Source organism: Bombina bombina, chromosome 4 (genome assembly GCF_027579735.1).
Source record: "Bombina bombina isolate aBomBom1 chromosome 4, aBomBom1.pri, whole genome shotgun sequence".
Taxonomy (NCBI): Eukaryota; Metazoa; Chordata; class Amphibia; order Anura; family Bombinatoridae; genus Bombina; species Bombina bombina.
In genome coordinates, this window is record NC_069502.1 from 256,670,092 (window position 1) to 256,679,864 (window position 9,773).

General features: G+C 42.6%; 1 long non-coding RNA gene across 1 annotated transcript in view; it reads left to right on the forward strand.

Moving 5' to 3' along the window:
- Nucleotides 1-9,512, forward strand: part of LOC128656169 (uncharacterized) — a 52,605-nt gene extending 43,093 nt beyond the window's left edge. Inside the window, exon 3 of the long non-coding RNA XR_008401980.1 lies at nt 9,495-9,512. This is a non-coding gene — a long non-coding RNA (uncharacterized LOC128656169). The remainder of the gene's footprint in view (nt 1-9,494) is intronic.
- Nucleotides 9,513-9,773: the final 261 nt, after the last annotated feature.

Below are 9,773 nucleotides of genomic sequence, written 5' to 3' on the forward strand. Positions count from 1 at the left end.
ATTATATTACGCTTTTACGAAACTTTGTTATCTTGGCTAAATGTTTTGCCGATACCCCCTGCAGTCCTTGAAATCTTGCCCTGCACTTCGCCTCTTCCTTCGCCAATTTTTCTTTCATAAATTGTTCCCTTTCTGCTTTGAATATTTTTCCCACCATGCAGTGTTAGGGTTGTTCAGGTACCTCTCGTATGCGTTTCTTACCTGGTTAGCTAGCTGGATCTCTCTAACCTTATTTTTCCGATTTAAGTTGACCATATATACCTTTATCTCACCGCGGATGACCGCTTTCCCTGCTTCCCACAAAATTTCCGATTTATCTGTATAGTCTCTGTTAAGTACAATATATTCTTTCCATTTATTCGAAACCCAGTTGATAAATTTTGGATTATTAGACATAAAGCCTGGGAATCTAAATGTGTTCGAATTAGGCTGCAGCCTACCGGCTGGTAAAATCTTGAAACTAATTATTGCATGATCTGATAAAAGTATCTCTTCTATATGTGTCTCAATCTCATATTTTAAGAGCTGCTCATCTATTAAAAACATATCTATTCTCGAAAAGCTTCTATGTGCCTTAGATTTGCACGTGTAAGACCGATCATCTGGGTGCTGTAAGCGCCAGATGTCATTAACTTTAATCATTTTTGAAAAATTTAGAAAGAATCTTGCTTCCCTATGATATGCCTGCCTACGTCCTACCTTAAGTCTGTCACTGTCTGGGTATAATGTTGTGTTCATATCCCCCGCTACAATCAAATTCTGACCTAGATACGGTGTCAGCTCCTTTTTTATCAGGTGCCAAAACTTAACTTCGAATGTGTTGGGTGCGTATATGTTACACAGGGTCCAGATTCTGTCATCTATTTTTACTTGCATAATAATAAATCTCCCCTGCTGGACCAGTTTTAACTTTAATATCTCATAATCCAAACTCCTATTAAACAATATGGCTACCCCACATTTACGTGACTCACATGGAGTTGCAATGACTTCCGCAAGCCAATTAGTTTTTAGCTTCTCTATTTCAGTAACTTTCAAATGTAGTTCTTGCAAAAATATAATGTCTGGCTTCTGCTTTTTCAATAATTTTAGAATATTTTTACGCTTAATGGGGGAGGTTATCCCTCCCACATTCCAAGACACAAAATTAAGTGACACACTCATCTTTTACTAATTATAACCCACTTTTGTGACAAGAGGCACCCTGCGCGAAAGAAAGAAGAGAAAAAAAAAAAAACCTTCCCCACTCCCACCCCAGATCCCACCCTTATATCCATTTCTCTGCTCCCTCCCATGCTATCTTAAGTTCTTAACTGCCATCCAAAACCTCTCCGAGGACCTCATAGTTCTATGTTATTCTCGGTACAGAAAGCTTTCGCTTCGTCCACCGTGTTGAGCGCTATGACACCGTCCATGCCGAGGACCGTTATTTTTGCTGGGTATCTCATAGTAGCTTTTAACCCTGCTTTAATCAGCCCTGTGCAGAACGGTGCCATAGCGCGCCTTTTAACTGATGTCTCCATGGAGAAATCTTGGAATATCAGGATTTGTTTATCACCTATTGAGAGGGTTCTTATTTTTCTATAGTGATACATTATATTCACCTTGTCCTGAAAATTCAAGTATTTTATCAGGAGCACTCTTGGTCTAGTATTACTCTCTCTGGGTTGCCTTAAAGGGCCAATCCTGTGTGCTCTTTCCACCTGCAATGCCCCATTTGTAGATTGAATCCCTAGTAGGTTAGGCAGTGTAACAGAACCAAAGGTCAGTAGATCTTCATACCCTTTTGTTTCAGGCAGCCCAACTATACATATGTTACTCCGTCGCGACCTGTCTTCCAGGTCTTCTATCTTTAACTGTAATGCGTTAATTTTATCGGTGTGCCTGGCCAGTGTTAGGTCCTGTATATTTGCTTTATCTTCCACATCTGACACCCTATTTTCTACCTCCGTTAACCTGATCGAAAATTGCCTGATTTCATTAGATAGATCTGAGATCTCCTTTTTGACAATCTCAAATTGCGGTAGAATGAGATCAGCCAGTTGATTTGTTGTAAGCTGTGTATCTAAGTTTCTATCTGGGCTTTGTATATTAGATTCTATGCTGGTTTCACATTTTGCTTTCTGTCTTTTATCTCTTTTTAATGGCATTGCTGGTGACTTATTTTTCATATTTGTAACATATTTTTCCATTTGTACGTCCCCGTTACTCTCTACGGGCCCTTCCCCCCTCAAGCCTATTGTTGCCCTGACCTTCGTCCTTCTCCTTTTTCCTCACCTTCCTTAAGGGTGCCAGGAACTTAGTACCTGGCTGATAGTGCACTTTCACACTACAAGTTTACTGCTTGGTGAGCTTATTCCTTAAACCACGTTTCCCTTGGCCTATTCTAGTGGTCTAATCTAACTTAGATACTCAGTCTCTTAAGAGAGATCTGCTAGAATATGTACCTTTGTTATTTTTGCTTAACAGTGCTACAACGGAGTTCACTCCCAGTTTAACTTTGCTTCTGTAGTCTGGGACAGTATACCTAAAAAACGGATCTCTGCGTCGACCCCACTATATTTTCCCTCTTATAGTGTAGTACAAGATATCAGTAACTTTACATTTATAAACTTAGTCTTGAAGGATACCTGCGCTATAATTGCATATATAGCTAAAGCAGCTTTTACTTGCCCGCTACCTATGCAGCATTAATACACAATTGCCCCTAAACCATTGCCTATGTACCATTCACTCTTAAATTTTTTTAGAAGTTTTTCAACCGGATAACCTTCATTGCATATACTGATTACCAGAAGAAAAGGAAAAGAAGAGAAAAGGAAAAAGGAAGAAGAAAAAGGAGAGAAGGGGAAAAAAAGAGAAAAAAAAAGGAAAAAAAAACAGGAAAATATCTCTGCTTCAGATGCACTTATAAACAGAGATGACAATAATACAAACTGCTGCGACACATTTAGCATAGATTACACATGCCTATCCCACTGACATGCATACAATGATGTAAAGACTATCTACTAATAACTTAGACCACCCAGAAAAAGAGCTGTGCATTTCTAAACCAACATCTTTCCTGATCAGAGGGAGATTTTACAGCTCCATTCTGAGTATGAAAAGTGATTCAGTATTCACTAACTGTGTCCAGATACAGCTCACAATATTTGGCACTGACAGATTGTAGTCCTATTCCAGTTAGACTTCTGCAATACTCCAATAAGCAAATACTGTCTCTGGGCCTAGTAAGTCCGGAGTACTTTTCACTTTCAGCCACTATAAGACAAATTTGAATTCGGCCACCTCCTAAAAAGCGGTTTCTGTTATGCAATGATTTCCTTGCGCCACTAATGAAAACTGACTCAGAGGCACCAACCAGTCTACAGCTTGTTTTCTTATTGCTCCTGGCTAGAGCACAGCATCTGAAACAAACAGTCCAAAGTGAGTCCCTTATATCATGTACATAGGTACTATGGCCTCTTTCTGTGCTAGTCCTGCACCAGTGGACTGAAGGCGGATATCTTTGGTATTCTAATCGCTGTGCTCAGATAGTGCAGTTTATGTATCTGCTGGAGCTAAGAGCATCCACCACTTTCAATTTCCCTGGAGCTGCCACTATATATTTATAGTCAACAAAGTCAGTGTTACCACTCTTGCCCTGTTTATTTTGACAATAAGGGCTTTGTTTCTGTTCAGTTTCTCCCCACTTCAGCCTTGAGCCTCTTGGGCTAGAGAGAGAGGGGCCCTACCGTTACAGATTCATCACAATGATATCGGGTACATTTACTTACCCCCCCCCCCCCGCTTCTTTACGGCCGTTTTCTTGCGTCCTTTATCCGGTGCCTGCCCCTACCAAGGGGGCCTCCGCCTTTTAGTCTCCGGTCTGCCTTGGTTTCGTCTGAGCGGCTCGTTTGTTTCCTCTGCCCTCATGCAGCAGCTTCTTGCGCTGTGGCGGACTCACCACTATGACGTCATCTTTCCCGGCCGTCTTTCAGGCGGGGGGGGGGGTAGCGACACCGCTGTTCACTGCTGCTTACCCTGCAGAAACGGAGCCGTCCCGCTTGGTGAGAGTTCTGTATAGTCACAGCACACAATAGGGTACCAACCGCAATACTCTCCTGAGCAGGTCTTTCATCCGCCACTCCAATGCCAGATTCTCTGCCTCAGGTACGACCAAGCTGTCCGAGCTGGCTGTTATAAATCGGGCTTGTCTCTTTGCCAGACGTAGGGTCTGCCTTTTCTGCAGCGCTAGGCCATCATCCTTGCAACTGTGTTCAGTCAGCCATTTCAGGGGTATACGGACTTCCTTACGCCACCCTTTTCTCCCCCAGGCTGGGTATAACACTTTCCCCAGCAATAGGGCTCTGTGGCGGGGTGTTTGCTGTTAGTAAGCTCCACATGCAGAGGAGCTCAGCGCGAGTTCACCTTCCTCAGCGCTCCTCCCACAGGAAGTCAAGACTAGCGACTAGCGGCTGTGAAAATTTTAATAACTGAAGTGACACATGCACAGCTCACATGAGAAACAGCATTGGGACATAAGGGGCAAAGCCGACCAAAAACTAGATTACAAGTGGTGTGGTATTGTTAGCGCGAGGAGATCATGGTATTTTTCGCATTCGAGTCCACATTACAAGTGGTGCAGTGTTTAAATTATCGTGAATTTGTTCGTGAATTTGTTCGTGGGAACGTGCGGTAATTTATGCTCCTCCTATTTTCTATGGGCAGCGTAAAGCATAAATGTGATCTTGTATTACAAGTTTAAAGTAAATGCGATCACTCAAACCCAATCGCATTTTACTCTCAAACTTTTTATGTGACTTAAAAGTTTGCATAAAGAGTTTGGGCTGAGGAAAAAAGTTGCACTAAAGACACAAAAAATAACATAATAATTTTTTCCACCTACTCAATCTACCCCCTACAATATTATCCCTTAAACCGCCACACTCCCATCGCAATAAATGCCCTACTCTACTTAACCCCTAAACTACCATTACCCCCACCGCAATAAACTCCCTACTCTATTAACCCCTAAACCGCCATTACCCCATCACAAACTACCCCCTAATCTATTAATCTATTAACCCCTAATTGCCACAACCCCCATCGCAAACTACCTCTACACTACTAAACCCCATAACAGCTAACCCCCAAGACCCCTAACCTAAGTCCCACTAAGTTACAAAAAAAAACATTACCAAAAAATAATAAAACTACAAGTAAAAGCCCTACCCCTTTAAAAAAAAAGCCCCCCTAAAAAAAAACTATACTAAAACTCAAACCTACTCTAAATTTGCCCTGAAAAGGGTATTTGTCGGGCAGTGCCCTAGATGCAGTATTCACAGCTCTTTTGCAACAACAAAAAAACACTATACTAAAATCAAAGTAACCCCCTACCCCCCCAAAAAAAAACTCTTTAAAAACACAGATCTTTTGTACTAAAATAAAAAAAATATTTTAAAAAAAAATCCTAATCTAAAAAAATCTAATCTAAAAACCCTATCCTAGAAAAAAAGCTGAAAATGCCCTATAAAACACATAAGTGATTTAGCTCTTTTGAATAAAAAAAAAAAAATATATCACAAAAAAACCCTAAGCTTAAAAAAACAATCCTTAAAAAATGCCTTGAAAAGGGCATAAGGGTTTTAGCTCTTTTGAATTAAAAAAAAGTGTTTTATCGCAGCTTTTTGCTCGTGGCAGAAGTAGTGAGTGTATTACAAGTTGAAAGTAAATGCGTTCGCTCAAGCGCAATTGAATCAACGCGTGTCGGGATAGCTCAACTTCAGAGCTCTAGTTAACTTACGCTCAAATAAAAAGTTGCACAAAAAACATTAAAAGTACATCTAAAAGTATAAGTTACACCCATAATAATACTATCTAATAAACATTATTTTTAAAAAAAATTGCTATAAAAAGTTATAAGGGCTCAAAGATATGAGGTCTCAGGTGTTAGAAAAAAAAAGTACTGATAAAGGATTTAAATAGCGATACATACATCTACATGTCTAAATATGTATATGTATGTATATTTATATTTTTATATGTGTTTACACATGTATTTATGTATTTATATGTGTATATTTATTTATTTATAAAATATTTTACCAGGAAGGATACATTGAGATTTCTCTCGTTGTAGTATGTCCTGGGTCCACAAAACATTGCATTGATACAATAGTGTACAATAAAATACAAAAACAATAGGGTACAATAATACACAATATATGCAAATATTTAACATAGAACAGGTAGGAAATATATAATCAACCATGACAGGTGCATTCTGTTTTGAGATATGTAGAGAGGGATCTCTTACAGGATATTAGGTTTGGGGAAGGTTTGAAAGTGTGTGGGATATGTATTTACAGACATATATATATATATATATATATATATATATACATACTGTATATAGACATATTTATATGTGAATTGGAGCCCTTTGCAGTCAAGTAGATGAAAACATGTAAAATCATATATATGGAATATTCATATTTAATAAAGTGTTTAACTGTGTATGTACTGTAAAAAATTCACATTCCAATGTCCTTTACATAGGGGAATATGTTCTAAGTATTTTAAATAGATATACTATACTTATATCTAATTATATATATATATATATAATTTTATAATAAATAATTATATATATATATATATATATACAGTATACATATATATGTATACAGTATACAGTGCTCTCCACTATTATTGACACCCGTGGTAAATATGAGCAAAGAAGGGTGTGAAAAATTCTCTATATTGTTTAACCTTTTGATCTTTTGTTAAAAAAAATATACAAAATGGCTCTGCTCTCATGGATATAATGCAACTGCAAACACAACAAAGGTTTATCCAAAAAATTTTTATTTGTTAAATATACAGTACTAGTCCTAAAGCCCGTGTACACGGGCCAATTTTTTAGGTACCGCGGGTTCCAACCCTTGCTCCCTCTCTCTCCCCCCTCTCTTTTGCGCTCTCTCTCCCCCCTCTCTTTTGAGTTCTCTCTCTCCCCCTTATTTTGCACTCTCCCCCCTCTTATGCTCTCTCTCCCCTTTTTTGCTCTCTCTCTCTCCCCTCTTGTGCTCTCTCTCCCCCTCTTTTGCTCTCTCTCTCCCACCTCTTTTGCTCTCTCTCCCCTCTTTTGCTCTCTCTCTCTCTTCCCCCCCTCATCTGCTCTCTCCCCCCTCTTGCTCTCTCTCGCCCTCTTTTGCTCTCTCTCTCCCCTATTTTGCTCTCTCCCCCCTCTTTTGCTCTCTCTCCCCCCCCTCTTTTGCTCTCTCTCTCCCCCCTCTTTTGCTCTCTCTCTCCCCCCTCTTTTGCACTCTCTCTCTCTCCCCCCCCTCTCTTTTGCTCTCTCTCCCCCTCTCTTTTGCTCTCTCTCCCCCCTCTCTTTTGCTCTCTCTTCCCCTCTCTTTTGCTCTCTCTCTCCCCCTCTCTTTTGCTCTCTCTTCCCCTCTTTTGCACTCTCTCTTCCCCTCTTTTGCGCTCTCTCCCCCTTCTCTTTTGCGCTCTCTCCTCCTCTCTTTTGCACTCTCTCTCCCCCTCTTTTGTGCACTCTCTCTCCCCCCTCTCTTTTAAACTCTCTCTACCCCCCTCTCTTTTGAGCTCTCTCTCCCCCCCTCTTTTTTGCGCTCTCTCCCCCTCTTTTTTGCGCTCTCTCCCCCTCTTTTTTGCGCTCTCTCCCCCTCTCTTTTGTGCTCTCTCCCCCTCTTTTGCGCTCTCTCTCTCCCTCTTTTGCTCTCTCTCTCCCTCTTTTGCACTCTGTCTCCCCCTTCTCTTTTGCGCTCTCTCCCCCTCTTTTGCGCTCTCTTTTAAACTCTCCCCCCTCTCTTTTGCGCTCTCCCCCCCTCTCTTTTGCGCTCTCTCTCCCCCTCTCTTTTGCGCTCTCTCTCCCCCCTCTCTTTTGAGCTCTCTCTCTCCCCCTCTTTTGTGCGCTCTCTCTCTCCCCCTCTTTTGTGCGCTCTCTCTCCCCCTCTTTTGCGCTCTCCCCCTCTCTTGCGCTCTCCCCCTCTCTTTTTTGCGCTCTCTCCCCCCTCTTTTTTGCGCTCTCTCCCCCTCTTTTTTGCGCTCTCTCCCCCTCTTTTTTGCGCTCTCTCCCCCTCTCTTTTGTGCTCTCTCCCCCTCTTTTGCACTCTCTCTCCCTCTTTTGCTCTCTCTCTCACTCTTTTGCACTCTGTCTCCCCCTTCTCTTTTGCGCTCTCTCCCCCTCTTTTGCGCTCTCTTTTAAACTCTCCCCCCTCTCTTTTGCGCTCTCTCTCCCCCCTCTCTTTTGCACTCTCTCTCCGCCCTCTCTTTTGAGCTCTCTCTCTCCCCCTCTTTTGTGCGCTCTCTCTCTCCCCCTCTTTTGTGCGCTCTCTCTCCCCCTCTTTTGCGCTCTCCCCCTCTCTTGCGCTCTCCCCCTCTCTTGCGCTCTCTCCCCCTCTCTTGTGCTCTCTCCCCCTATCTTGCGCTCTCTCTGCCTCTCTTTTGTGCTCTCTCTCTCTCCCTCTTTTGCGCTCTCTCTCTCTCCCTCTTTTGCGCTCTCTCTCCCACCTCTCTTTTAAGCTCTCTCTCTCTCCCTCTTTTGCGCTCTCTCTCCCACCTCTCTTTTAAGCTCTCTCTCTCCCCCTCTTTTGTGCGCTCTCTCTCTCCCCCTCTTTTGTGCGCTCTCTCTCCCCCTCTTTTGCGCTCTCCCCCTCTCTTGCGCTCTCCCCCTCTCTTGCGCTCTCTCCCCCTCTCTTGTGCTCTCTCCCCCTCTCTTGCGCTCTCTCCGCCTCTCTTTTGTGCTCTCTCTCTCTCCCTCTTTTGCGCTCTCTCTCTCTCCCTCTTTTGCGCTCTCTCTCCCACCTCTCTTTTAAGCTCTCTCTCCCCCCTCTCTTTTGAGCTCTCTCTCCCCCTCTTTCTCTCCCACTCTTTTGCGCTCTCTCTCCCTCTTTTGCTCTTCCCCCCTCTTCTGCTCGCTTTCTTTCTTTCCTTCCTCTGTTTTGGTCTCTCCCGCGCGCTCCCGTGAGGCCACGCCCCTCGTCACGCCCGCCGGCCATGCCCCTTGTCATGCCTGTCACGCCCGTCGGCCACGCCCCCATCATGGCACGCCCAACGCTGGTCACGCCCCCACCAGGCAGCTTCCGCAGTGCGCACTACTCTGCAGCTGAAGGCCAGGTATGTTTGTCACGTGCAGTCTCTACTGCGCATGACTGCATCTGACAAACATACTTGGCCAATTATTATATAGGATGTGTGGCACAATTAGTGGCACCCCTATAAATTCATATGAAAAAAATATATTTAAAGTAAATTCCCATTGATATATAACATATTTTAGTACACCTGACTTCCTGTTTTCAACCATGACTTCCTGTTTAAATATGAGGTAACACACAGGCCAAATTCCCTTAGCCATTCATCACAATGGGTAAGACCAAGGAATATAGCTGTGATGTGCGGAAAATGGTTGTTGAGCTTCACAAAATGGGAAGTGGCTATAAGAAAATAGCAAAAGCAATGAAAATGCCTATTTCCACCATCAGGGAAGTTCCAGTCAACTGGAAATGTTATGAATCACCCTGGAAGAGGACATGTGTCTATAATGTCTCAACACACTGTGAAGAGGATTGTTAGAGTGGCCACAATATCTCTATGGATCACACAGCTGGAGAATTGCAGACGTTAGTTTCATCTTGGGTCAGAAAGTCTCCAAAACTACAATCTGATGTCACCTACATCACCAGAAGTTGTTTGGAAGGGTTTCAAGAAAAAAGTCTCTACTCTCATCCAAAGAAAAAGCAAATATTTTTTATTTATTTATA